Source organism: Convolutriloba macropyga, chromosome 11, assembly GCF_964194025.1.
Source record: "Convolutriloba macropyga chromosome 11, txConMacr16.3, whole genome shotgun sequence".
Classification (NCBI taxonomy): Eukaryota; Metazoa; Xenacoelomorpha; order Acoela; family Convolutidae; genus Convolutriloba; species Convolutriloba macropyga.
The window spans coordinates 56190941-56203816 of NC_134478.1; the positions used below are offsets into that span (position 1 = coordinate 56190941).

Sequence of the window (12876 nt, forward strand, 5' to 3'; positions counted from 1 at the left end):
ACGCTGAAACTCTGTTCAGACTGAAAGCTTTAAGAAATTACTACTAAGACCAATAAGATGCTATATCTTTAGGGTTCTGACTTCACACAATTTTCACTTGTTTTAGACCCAGCTCTTTTGACCACATTGAAAAAAATTTTTAATTTCCATTCTGTTAGATTGTCTCGCTTAATTGTGCGAGTGAGTAATATGTCAAAAGCCAAACATGAAGGGCTAACTTCAGGTGAAATGCTCTAAAACGACTGGCGAATATTTAGCTTCGTCAGTAGAAAGCTGGATTAGGGAGGATAGGGGCGAAAGGAATCCAAAAAAGGGTGCATTCGAAGCTAAGGAAAGCATGTCGTGGTGGAGTGGGGGTCTCGAGGTGCGTAGAGCGTGCGGGTTGCACGAGAACTAAAAAATGCGCCCTCGCACCAAGATTTTATGCCTTATAGCAGCTTCGGTGATTTTTACACTTGGAGATTTGAAGAACTCAGCAGCTTAATGCTTTCCGTGTTTTTATCTATTTTAAGGACGAAAAAATCATAGTTAGGCGAAAAAACTGTCCAAAAAGTTGTTAGTACGAAAAAATGCATAAATTACATAGGTTGAAGTGTTCTAATAGGATAAAATCCGAGTTACAATCAGATGAATTTCCAATTTCAGAGTTCTGTCAGAGAATTAAAATAACCCACTAACGTCGGGCGAATTGCTCTCAAACGACCGGCGAGCGGTTGGCTTGGTTAGTAGCTTACATTAATTGAAGGAGTGTAAGGTAAGCGAAGCGGGGGTGTGCGATCAATTTCTAAGAACCCCCCTTCACACCATAAGTATAAGTGTCCAAAACAGTTTCTGTTAATCGCATACTTACGACTAGTGGACTGAACGGCTCTAAGAGAACTTTATGCAAACTGGGCGCTACCTCATTATCCCGTTTCTGAAGACGAAAGTCAAATTCAAGATTTTAATATCTTCAAAACCATTTCATTGTCTCAAGAGACTATCAAAAATCTGTTTCAAGCCTGAAATAGTTTTCACTGGCTCATGAAGATCCATACACTGGAACAAAATTTTCCGAAAATTCAAAAATTTTAAGTTTTATACAAAAATTACTAAAATTGAAATCAAAAATACTAATCACCACTCCTTAAACTCTAGATACTAAGCAGCTGCTTATTATCAAACCTTGCAGGAGGTCCCAGGGCTCCTGGTGCCAAACAAAATACAAAACATGAGAAATTGTAAATAATTTGAAAAATTGCTTTAATTCGTGATATTCAAATCTTGAAAAAAAATTCCATTACATATATAGACAATGCAGTATCATATTATCAAAACCGCAGAGGAAGTTCCATGGCTCTTGAATCTAGAGAAACCTAAACAAGGACAAGATGTTTCAAAAAAACTTAAAAAATTGCCATATTTAAAAAAAAAACTGCTAAAACCCGCGATATTAAAAAGCATGAAAACTGACTACAAATGTCAAGGAAAATGGCAAAAAATGTAAAAAAAAAGCTAGAATTCGCGATGATAAAATCTTGCAAGACATTCCATTAAATCTAGAAAGTATACAGTAACCTATTTTCAAACCCTAAAGGAGGTTCGTTGGCTCTTGAGGCAGCAAAAAAATTTAGAAGAGCAAAAAATTTGAAAAGCAAATTTATCAAAAAAATTGCTAATATTTGTGACATTTAAAAATTGAAAAAGTATTCCATGGCCAATAAAAAATTGTCAGTGACTTATTATCAAACACCTTAGGAAGTTTTCTGGCGCCTGGGTCTGGAAAGCCCTGAATCAAGAAAACTAAATATCAAAATTTGAAAAATGCACGTTTTGTCCAAAAAAAACCTAGAGGAGGTTACTTGACACCTGGGGCTAAAATGTCAAGGAAAATTTGGTGTCCCGCTTTTTCACCCCTATTCATTTAACCCCCTATCACTTAACCCCGATTTATTCACCCCTGTATCATTTAACCCCTCTATCATTTCACCCCGATTTTAATCTATCTATAAAATAAGGATTATTAAATTAGCAATATAATTATTTGGCCATGCCTCAGCGGCCCATGGGACTTGATATGAAACTATCACAACCGAACGTGGGATTAATTAATTATTTATTACTAAAACTGAAATCAAAAATACTAATCACCACTCCTTAAACTCTAGATACTAAGCAGCAGCTTATTATCAAACCTTGGAGGAGGTTCCAGGGCTCCTGGTGCCAAACAAAATTCAAAACATGAGAAATTGTAAATAATTTGAAAAATTGCTTTAATTCGTGATATTCAAATCTTGAAAAAAATTACATTACATATATAGACAATGCAGTAACATATTATCAAAACCGCAGAGGAAGTTCCATGGCTCTTGAATCTAGAGAAACCTTAACAAGGACAAGAAGTTTCAAAAAACTTAAAAAATTGCCATATTTAAAAAAAAACTGCTAAAACCCGCGATATTAAAAAGCATGAAAACTGACTACAAATGTCAAGGAAAATGGCAAAAAATGTAAAAAAAAAGCTAGAATTCGCGATGATAAAATCTTGCAAGACATTCCATTAAATCTAGAAAGTATACAGTAACCTATTTTCAAACCCTAAAGGAGGTTCGTTGGCTCTTGAGGCAGCAAAAAATTTAGAAGAGCAAAAATTTGAAAAGCAAATTTATCAAAAAATTGCTAATATTTGTGACATTTAAAAATTGAAAAAGTATTCCATGGCCAATAAAAAATTGTCAGTGACTTATTATCAAACACCTTAGGAAGTTTTCTGGCGCCTGGGTCTGGAAAGCCCTGAATCAAGAAAACTAAATATCAAAATTTGAAAAATGCACGTTTTGTCCAAAAAAAACCTAGAGGAGGTTACTTGACACCTGGGGCTAAAATGTCAAGGAAAATTTGGTGTCCCGCTTTTTCACCCCTATTCATTTAACCCCCTATCACTTAACCCCGATTTATTCACCCCTGTATCATTTAACCCCTCTATCATTTCACCCCGATTTTAATCTATCTATAAAATAAGGATTATTAAATTAGCAATATAATTATTTGGCCATGCCTCAGCGGCCCATGGGACTTGATATGAAACTATCACAACCGAACGTGGGATTAATTAATTATTTATTACTAAAACTGAAATCAAAAATACTAATCACCACTCCTTAAACTCTAGATACTAAGCAGCAGCTTATTATCAAACCTTGGAGGAGGTTCCAGGGCTCCTGGTGCCAAACAAAATTCAAAACATGAGAAATTGTAAATAATTTGAAAAATTGCTTTAATTCGTGATATTCAAATCTTGAAAAAAATTACATTACATATATAGACAATGCAGTAACATATTATCAAAACCGCAGAGGAAGTTCCATGGCTCTTGAATCTAGAGAAAACTAAACAAGGACAAGAAGTTTCAAAAAAACTTAAAATGCCATATTTATTTTTAAAAAATGCTAAAACCCGCGATATTAAGAAGCATGAAAACTGACTATAAATGTCAAGGAAAATGGCAAAAAATGTTTAAAAAAAGCTAGAATTCGCGATGTTAAAATCTTGCAAGACATTCCATTACATCTAGAAAGTATACAATAACCTATTTTCAAACCCTAGAGGAGGTTCGTTGGCTCTTGAGGCAGCAAAAAATTTAGAAGAGCAAAAATTTGAAAAGCAAATTTATCAAAAAATTGCTAAAATTTGTGACATTTAAAAATTGAAAAAGTATTCCATGGCCAATAAAAAATTGTCAGTGACTTATTATCAAACCCCTTAGGAAGTTTTCTGGCGCCTGGGTCTGGAAAGCCCAGAATCAGGAAAAATAAATATCAAAATTTGAAAAATGCACGTTTTGTCAAAAAAATCCTAGAGGAGGTTACTTGACACCTGGGGCTAAAAAAATCAAAATTGTTCAAAAAGTTTAAAAATTGTTCAAAAAAAGTATAAATTAGCGGTTGTTCATCAGTAGCTAGAAGCGAGGGGGCAGTAGTGGGGTGGGGGGGTAACAACGCGGGGGGGGGGGAGAGGGCAATAGTCACGCACGCACTCTAGTTGAACTTGCATGAACGAATGAACAAACAGCAGATTTGAAGTAGTTGTCATATGGTACGTCATATGGTCTAACAAAAATCGCGACGAAATAAAAAAAAAACAAGAGAAGGCCAATATATAGCCCCAGCTATCTCCGTGCGGAAAATTTTCTTTAAGCTTAAAATTGCAAAATAGTGTAAATTTGCGTGTTATTAGCGAGCGGTTGTTCGTCAGTAGCTAGAAACGGGGGGCGGGGGGGGGGTGCACCGAGGGCTGATGGGGGAGGGGTGGGGCAAGAGTGGGGGCTCAACAGTGGATGGGGTCTCCAATCTCCGCCCTTCACACCATAAGTATAAGTCTCCAAAACAGTTTGAGCTGAAACAGAGCTGAAAGGCTCTAACAGCACTTAATGCCCGGTGGGCGCTACCTGTTTATCCCGTTTTTAAGGACGAAAAGTCAAAAGCGTCAGACAAAAAATTGGTCAAGCGAAAAATCACATAAAGACCGACAGGACTAATATAATTGCTACAAACTTCGTTTGAGAGCAATTAAAAACTTTTTTAAGGGGAAGTGATAACGGAGTCTAATAGCTCAAGCGAGTTACAGAACATCTAGAACAAACCCGTTCAAGCAAAAATGTTGCATAAAAAGACCACTAAAAAATAAATAAATTTGCCTCAACCGCACGCTTGAGATGTTCAAAACATTCTCCTGAAATCTTGAAAACAAAGGTATACAATGTTACAAGAGTGACTAAGGTTTCAAATCCGAAATTTAAATATTTCAAAACTTCGCTTACATTATGTTAGGGTTGTATTACCTACTATGTTCGCGACCAAGGTGAACAAATTGCTACATGGTCTGTTAACCTAATAACGATTCGCAGCCTGCTCTAAGAAAACGAATCACGAGGTCGGGTTTGAATTAAACTGTCAGTCTAACTTAATCAGTCTCATCTTCTGAATTATAATAGGGGCGCAATTTTTTGTCGCATTCCTGAAGACAACTCTTATCGCCAAATGGTTGGCAGTCATAGTCCGATTAGTGAAAACTAGGTGGTCGCGCGCTCATTGCTAAAGTCAGGCTTGTACGACGGGGTAGGGGCCCCGGATGTTTTATTGTACGAGTTGCGGGTACCTAAAATTTTCGCCGCGACGAGTTCTCGAATTGCCCCCATCAGAATTTTCTGAAAATTTGTCAGCAGGTGGGAATTGGCGAGTTAGGAACTTTTACCCTTATGACCCGAAACGATTGAAACACTCCTTCCATGGTTTTTTGGGCATTTTTCCCGGAAAAATCGTTAAAATGAGCTTATCTGAGAAAAAGTGGATTTTCTCAAAGTTGCCAACGAAGTTAATTTATTGTGTTGGTCCATAGGAAATGTCCTGAAATCTAGTTTATTTTAGACGAAACCGTTGACAGATAGCTTTTCCCAATTTGAAGAAAACCCACTTTAAAGTTCGCTTCGCTTCCTTATTTTTTTGTAAGCGGAGAACCTTGGCGCAGTGCACGATATGCTTTCGCCTCCCACGCTGCAGGTTGTCAGATCGATTCTGAGCAGGAGAGAAAATGACCATTTGATGAAGTTTTCTAGTCAACGTTTTTTTGTATGTGCGCGTTTAAATTCGGCTGTATGTGTGAGTTCTCACACACATGAAAATTACGTTTGTCGTTGTTCCAATAAAAACAGTTCTGAAATGAGGCCAATTAGGCGTTGAGATTGCTCATTTGGCGTGCCTAAGATTTCTTTGTTGTAGAACATTCAATTCAGAAATAGAACAATTGATTAATGTGTGCGTTTTGGCCTGGCAGCGCAAATGAAGAGAAGTTGAAGAGAAGTTTAAAGCGCGTGTACACAAACTGGGTAGAATAGTGGTTACTAAACGTTACACTTTGGGGATTGGAATCATAGACTGCATAGTGAGTAGAGGCATTGTTCTAAGTTTGAAATGCTCGAAAGGAGAGGTAACATGGTGCAGTGGTCGAAGATGCGACTTCTAAGCTGGAGGCGTGGGTTCGAATCCCGTCAGAGGCTTACTTTTTTCCTTTTCACCTTTGACACATTTGAGCAGCTTAATTTTGATTCTACTATTGTCTAAAAGCGTGCTAATTGCCATTTAAAACCTTTCCTTGACGTTAATCCAAGCAGGAGCTGTCTAAGGGGCTTGTCCCCGCCAGACAGTTCCTTTCATAGTCAATAAACAAAGAACCAGCTGTACTATTTTTTCATACCTCGAGCCGGAACGGCAAAAGTTGACAAATGTCGTTTTTAAATAGTTTTCCAATTCCTGCGTGCAGCAGTTCGAAGCTTATACAAGACATCTGCGTGTGTGTGTTTGTTTTTCTTTATCGTGAGTGGAGGGGAGATAATCAGCCAAAAAGAGACGGAAGTCAACAGCAAATGAAGTGTGTTCGAGTGACAGGGGGGTCTCCTGACCCTGGGGGAACGCCTGCCCCCTAGGTGGCCGTGCATCTATTCACAACAAAATCCGCTTAGGCGGGGTAGGGGCCCTGCCGATCTCAAAATAAAAAACATTATTCGGAATTTTGAAAAAAGTGACGATTTCGAAAACTAATCAACCAATTTTTCCAAATTTTTGCATGCGGCTCCCATGTGCTAAGGGAACAAAAAGTCCCTTTCTGAACTTTTTCGCCCAATTTCTCCTTCATGTACTTTTTGGGCAAAAAGTGGGCAAAAGTGGTCAAATTTCAGTTTTTCGAAAAAAATGTGAATTTTTGCCAATTTTTGAAAAAGTTTTGACTCCAGAAGTTTTGCATACGTGTCTGCTACCGGATGACCAACCACTAAGTCTAGAATAGTCAAATGGATAAAAAGTAAAAATTTTGAGAAAATTTGCATTTTTTTGAACTTCGTCTCCTCCGAAATCATGATTTTTGGCTTTTTCTCAAAAACCACGAATTTCTGTGCCTAGTTCATAAAAGCGAATTTGTCTGGCATTAAAAATTAGGGGTTGTTTAAACAGAACAATTTTTCCTGAATTTTTCTCAGTTTCGAGATATTCCGAAAAAAAACAACAATTTTTTGTGGAAAAAAATGACTTTTTGCAGGTTTTTTTAATAGTTTATTTTCGAAACAAAAATGTTTTGCCTTCATTTATGAGCTGTTTTGAGGTCCTCAATGAGTTATAGAAAGGCTTTCCTATATAAAATTTGAAATAATTAATTAATTTTTCCAGAAAAATATACTCAAATTTGAAATTTTGAAGCTAAATTTTAAGTTTTTCCGAAAAAAGTTCTAAGTCCGAGAATGAAAAATTTTGAAAATTTTCTTTTTGTCCTGAAAACCGTTTTGATGTCCCTGGTTGGTCAAAAAAGACTACCCCAAACGTTTTGTGCGAAAAACCAAAAAAAAAAATTTTCAAAATTTTTGAATTTTTTTTCGTTTTCACTTTCTTAAGTTTTTATGTCCAAAAACTCTATTTTCCTCTTTTCGAAAGTTACAACTTTCTTTTTGACCACAAGAAATCTACACAAAATTGGCAGAGAAAAAAAGTTAAGTATTCTTCCCACGTTTTAGGGCTCAAAGGATAGAAATAATGAAAAATTGAGCTAAAGTGGACATTCTGTTAACAAATTTTTTATACACTTGTTTAAAAACATTTCGGGGCATGTATGTGGGGCTGGCCCCACATCATGCCCAATCCGAGATTCCAAAGCATACATTTAACCTAGGCTTTTTTCACAACATCAAAAAAAAATTCCAGAAGAAAGTGTTCGGTAAGGCCCTGAGGTTACATAAAAAATTATCGAAACACGTTGGCAGTGCCCGAAGGGCGCCGCCATCAAACGCTCACAAGGAATAAATCGAACCTCTTCATGACCCAAAAAAGAGCCCACAGACGCCGCCTGACTAGTGACCGACACTTGCCGGCAGGCGAAACACCTGACTTGGTGGTCGCGCGCCGTACGCGTTCAAAGCTCTCTTTGGCGGCGGGGTAGGGGCCCTGCCGGCTTAGGCATGATGCTAACGCGTCCCTCAAAAAAAATTATGCGATTTCTCGAATTGCACCCGTAAGAATTGGCTGAAATTTTGCATGCAGGTCCAAATGGGAAAATGAAGGGCAGCGATCCCTATGACCCAAGAAGATTGAAACAATCCTTCCATGGTTTTTGGGCATTTTTCCATTTTCAAGGAGTGGAAAACGGCTGGTCTGAGAAAAAGTGCATTTTTTTCAAAATTGACAATTAAGTTGATTTTTTGAGTTGGTCCATTGAAATTGTCCTGAGATCTAGTTTATATTAGACGAAACCGTTGAAAGATAGCTTTTCCCAGTTTGGAGAAAACTCACTTTAAAGTTCGTCCCACTTCCTTATTTTTTTGTAAGCGGAGAAAGTCGGCACAGTGCGCGATATGCGTTCGCCTCCCACGCTGCAGGTTGTCAGATCGATCCTGAGCAGGAGAGAAAACGACGACCATTGAATGAAGTGCTGTTTCTAGTCAACGTGTGTTTTTACGTGCGCGTTTCAATTCTGCTGCATGTGTGAGTTCTCAAACACATGAATTTTCGGTTTGTTGTTGTTCAAAGAAAAGCAGTTCGTAAATGAGCCTAATTAGGCGTTGAGGTTGCTCAATTGGCGTACCTATGTTTTCTTTGAGTGTAGAAAATTTACTCCAGAAATAGAAGAATTGATTAATGCGAGCGTTTTGGCCCGTTAGCAGAAATGGGATATATCAGTCCGTCGTCCGCTGATGATTGTCATTTTTGAAGAGCGGTTTAAAGCGCGTGTAAACAAACTGCGTAGCACAGTGTTTTGTAGATGTTACACACTGTGGATTGAAAACGTAGACTGCATAGTGAGTTTGAGGCATTGTTCTAACTTTGAAACGAGTGAAATCAGAGCTAACGTGGTCTAGTGGTTGAAGGTGAGACTTCTACGATGGAGGAGTGGGTTCGAATCCCGTCGGGACCTAATTTTTTTGCGTTTTATGTTTGACACACTTGAGCAGCTTCATTTTGATTCTACCATTGTCTAAAAACGTGCTATAGGCTATTTATATTATTTTTTCGACTTCAAACCAAACAGGAACTGTCTAAGGGGCTTGTCCCCGCCAGACAGTTCCCTTCATAGTCAATGCATAACGAACCATATGAACTGCTGCTTCCTAACCCGAGCCGGAACGGCTCGAATTGACAAGCGTCGTTTTTGTATAGCTCTGCAATTTCCAGCGCTCTGGAGTTCGAGGCTTCGCCAAGACATCTGCGTGAGCCTGTTTCTTTGTGTTTTTTGTCTGTGTGTTGTGTGGAAGGCAAATAATGATACGTCAACAGCACAAACGGAAGGATCGAGTGACAGGGGGGAACTCCTGATATGGGGAGAACGCCTGCTTTGCTAGGTTAGTGGGCACCGAACGACGAAAACAAACGAAAAATAACTGCTGGCCCTAGACGAGCAAGGATGGTTATCTTACAAGATCTTGCAAGATTCTTGCAAATAAATAACGTTTATCTTGCAAGATTCTTGCAAATAACGCTAATCTTGCAAGATGCAAGATCCGGACGCTTACCTTGCAAGAATCTTACAAGAATCTTGCAAGATAGACGTCCCAAAATTTTAAAGATAAAAGAAGAATTCTAAACCCCAATTAACTCAAAGACCATGTTCTCTTATGATTTCAGTCCATTGAAGGGAGCTCTCGGTTCAACGGAAAGTTTTATATCAATGGTCATATTTCTCATCCTCCTAATCCGTTGTAAACTCTTCCTATAGCCAAACGACACTCCCACTGAAGTTTCCACACAGTTTAAAGACAAAAAATGGGGTCCCAATTTTTTTGCCTGAAAATAATTTTTCTCTCGTGCCTCAACGGAAAGTTTCATATCAACTTTGCTGTCGATAACGTTGCAAGATTCTTGCAAGATCTTGCAAGATAACCGTCCTCAATCGACTAGGGGGCAATAAGTCAAATTGGCCAAAATTTTTTGTGTAGACGAACGTCCGGCATAAACTTTCTCTAATCGTGCATCACAGCGCAAATGAATTTTTTTGGGGGACCCAAAACAGGTTGGAGAAAAATTTTCAGCTGGTTTTTAATTTGGTGTCCTGCTTTTTCACCCCTATTCATTTAACCCCCTATCATTTAACCCCGATTTATTCACCCCTGTATCATTTAACCCCTCTATCATTTCACCCCGATTTTAATCTTTCTATAAAATAAGGATTATTAAATTAGCAATATAATTATTTGGCCATGCCTCAGCGGCCCATGGGACTTGATATGAAACTATCACAACCGAACGTGGGATTAATTTTTCCACTTAATTATGACAAAACATGCCTTTAATGTCGACTGCTATAGTGATAGAGGGGTGAATAAATCGGGGTTAAAATAACAGCTCAAAACTATATCTTACTTGTTCTTTTCTGTGGATCCATCTGTTGACAATTCGAGTCCGTCTGAATTAACACGAATCATAGTTTTGTTCTTTCCCAACACCCTCTTGGGCGCTGCAGCGTCAACCTCCCCGTCCCCCTCTTTCCCAGGTGCCGAGGAGTAACTCCGAATTACCCGATCTGCAAACGGACCCAACTCGCTTCCATTCTTGTCGTGAACATACTCAGTTCCCAGCAACTTGCAATAAAAAACCATATCTTTGCCGTCATTGTCCTCGTATGGCGCAAGTCGAAGGTCTTCCAGAGATTTGGATACCAAACTGGCCTCAACTGAAGCTCCTGACGTCCCGCCAGATCCCCCAGACGTCGAAAGCGACAAGCGTCTTCGCACCGCTTTGAACACATTCATTGCACCGCTGAAACTCCTCAAAAATCCTTCAAACAATTGCGTAAAATTCCCAGACAATAAAAACAATCCACGCTTTCAATTGCCTCCAGTAAAGAAATTGGGAGACGGTACTGCTGGAGTTATAAATGACTTTGAGACAGATTCCCGGTTCGTTCTCTCCCTGTGATAGGGATTTATACCAGACTACGTCTAATACAACGCACTTGTTTGTGGAAAGCTCCAAGCTCTTTTATACTTCAGCAACTCGAGCAAGCTACAAATCTGAGCTTCTCTTCAGCTCAGTTCTGATTTGGGGACTGTAAAATTGTAGATAGAATGTTTGTATTGTAGTGTAACTGCGAAGCACTCCGGTTGTGTTTGAGTTACGCACACAAACTTGTGTATAGTCCAACAATCTTGTGATTTTCGGCTAACTTTCTAAGTTCTTTTACGACACAGCGTTGAATCAATAATCTTTCTCGTAGACTCGTTAAACTACAAAGAAATGGTCAACGTAAAGGCCTCACCTGACCAGAAGCCGACAAAGTATTGTAGCGACGAGTTTTGCGTTCGGGTTGAGGTGCGCGCGTGATCAGAGACGAATTTTGTACCGCTTGTGTTCGAAACGTAAATTGCCGAGCTGATCAAATGACAATTTTGTGAATGAATCTGCAACAAACAAACATACCAATCGTTTCAATAGTTTGTTCAAACGTAAAAACAAAAAAGTAAAAGTTTAGTAATTTATTGGCTTACGATTTGTCATTCGCGTTTGACGTCAGAAGTTTTGCATAAAGTTACTACCACAAAATCACAGAAAACGTTTCTAACTAAACTTGGTGTTAAATTCTTGAGAAAAAATGCCTGAATATTAGCCGAAAGTGCGTTCAGCCGCATTACTGGAGACCCTTAAATCATAAGGGTCTCAAAAAGTTTTTTGTGAAATTTGAACCCTTTGAAAAAAAATTGACTGGGGTCCGGCCAGAAGAACCGATTGAAGCTTACAGTTGATAAATACTGTTGTCGGCTTCACCCCTAATAGGCTAATTCTGTGCCGAGAAAAGGACAAGCATCTGTTACACGTTTGAGCAGATCAAAAATCGTCCTTGCTTAATCGCAGTTGATAAAACAAACACAATCAATGTTTCGATTCCAGATAATTGATCTCACAAAACGAAGACGCGAGCGCTTCTGTTGTGCAAAAGCGACAACTTACGTCCGCTAAATGCGATACGTTTAGTTAATTCAAGAGCCTTTTGTAAGTTTTTACTAACCTTCAGAAGTGTTTTAGAGAACAATTAAAGGGCGAAATCTGCAAACTTGAACAAACAGGATAATTTTTAACTCAATTCGTGATGTAATTTGCGGTCGGATAATTGATTTAATAGCGTTAACCCATTTACTCTGTCACCTAGTGGGCGAAATTCGAATTAGGCCAATATTCGGTCGGTTATCAACGAAACTGGCGATCAGCAGTTTCGTTTATCGCTGGGTCAATAGCTAAATCTTGTTTGCTTAAAACGAAGCGCTTCTGTCATTTCTTATGACTTCTGAAAATCAACTGTCGCAAAGTCACGTTTGAAGGTCAACCAACTTTTAACAGATACCAAATTTGGGACTTTTACAACCAAAATATTCAATTATCTTCATAAAATGTAGTCAAAAATATGCTGTTCGAAGGCGAAAAATTGGTGAAATAGATTTTTGTTTCCTTAAAAGGAAATATGAATAAATTTTCACACTAGTTTTCACACGTGTTAAAGGCTAGACATGATTACGTAACAATAAGTTTGTTGCGGTTTTCACAGTGCTTGGAATATTGGCCGACCTGGAAGTTAAGCCGACAAAGAAAAACGCGAAATTTAGCCGAAAAGTTACTTCTGATTGGTCGACAATTTGATCAGTCAAAGCATCACTAGTTCGTGCAACTATTACTATATGTGTCCCGTCGGATTGTCGGCTAATTCAAATTATTCGGGTGTCGGCTAATCCCCCAGTCGGCCAATTCGACGATCGCCGTTTTCACGCCTATTCTAATTGGCTGTCTGCGTGGCGCGTGAACTTCAAAGCTACTATTAGGTCATTGTTCTAAACAGTGAGCGCCAGACACGTGAAGAAAAACTGTCTGAAAAAAT

The 12876-nt window shown here is 38.6% G+C and overlaps 1 protein-coding gene and 1 pseudogene across 2 annotated transcripts in view; both read right to left on the bottom strand.

Annotated features, from left to right (window-relative positions):
- The window catches only part of LOC142349454 (uncharacterized), an 83512-nt pseudogene extending 70947 nt beyond the window's left edge, over positions 1 to 12565 (bottom strand).
- The window catches only part of LOC142349456 (chromodomain-helicase-DNA-binding protein 1-like), a 369586-nt gene that overhangs the window by 215902 nt on the left and 140808 nt on the right, over positions 1 to 12876 (bottom strand). The gene's annotated exons all lie outside the window — the stretch shown is intronic.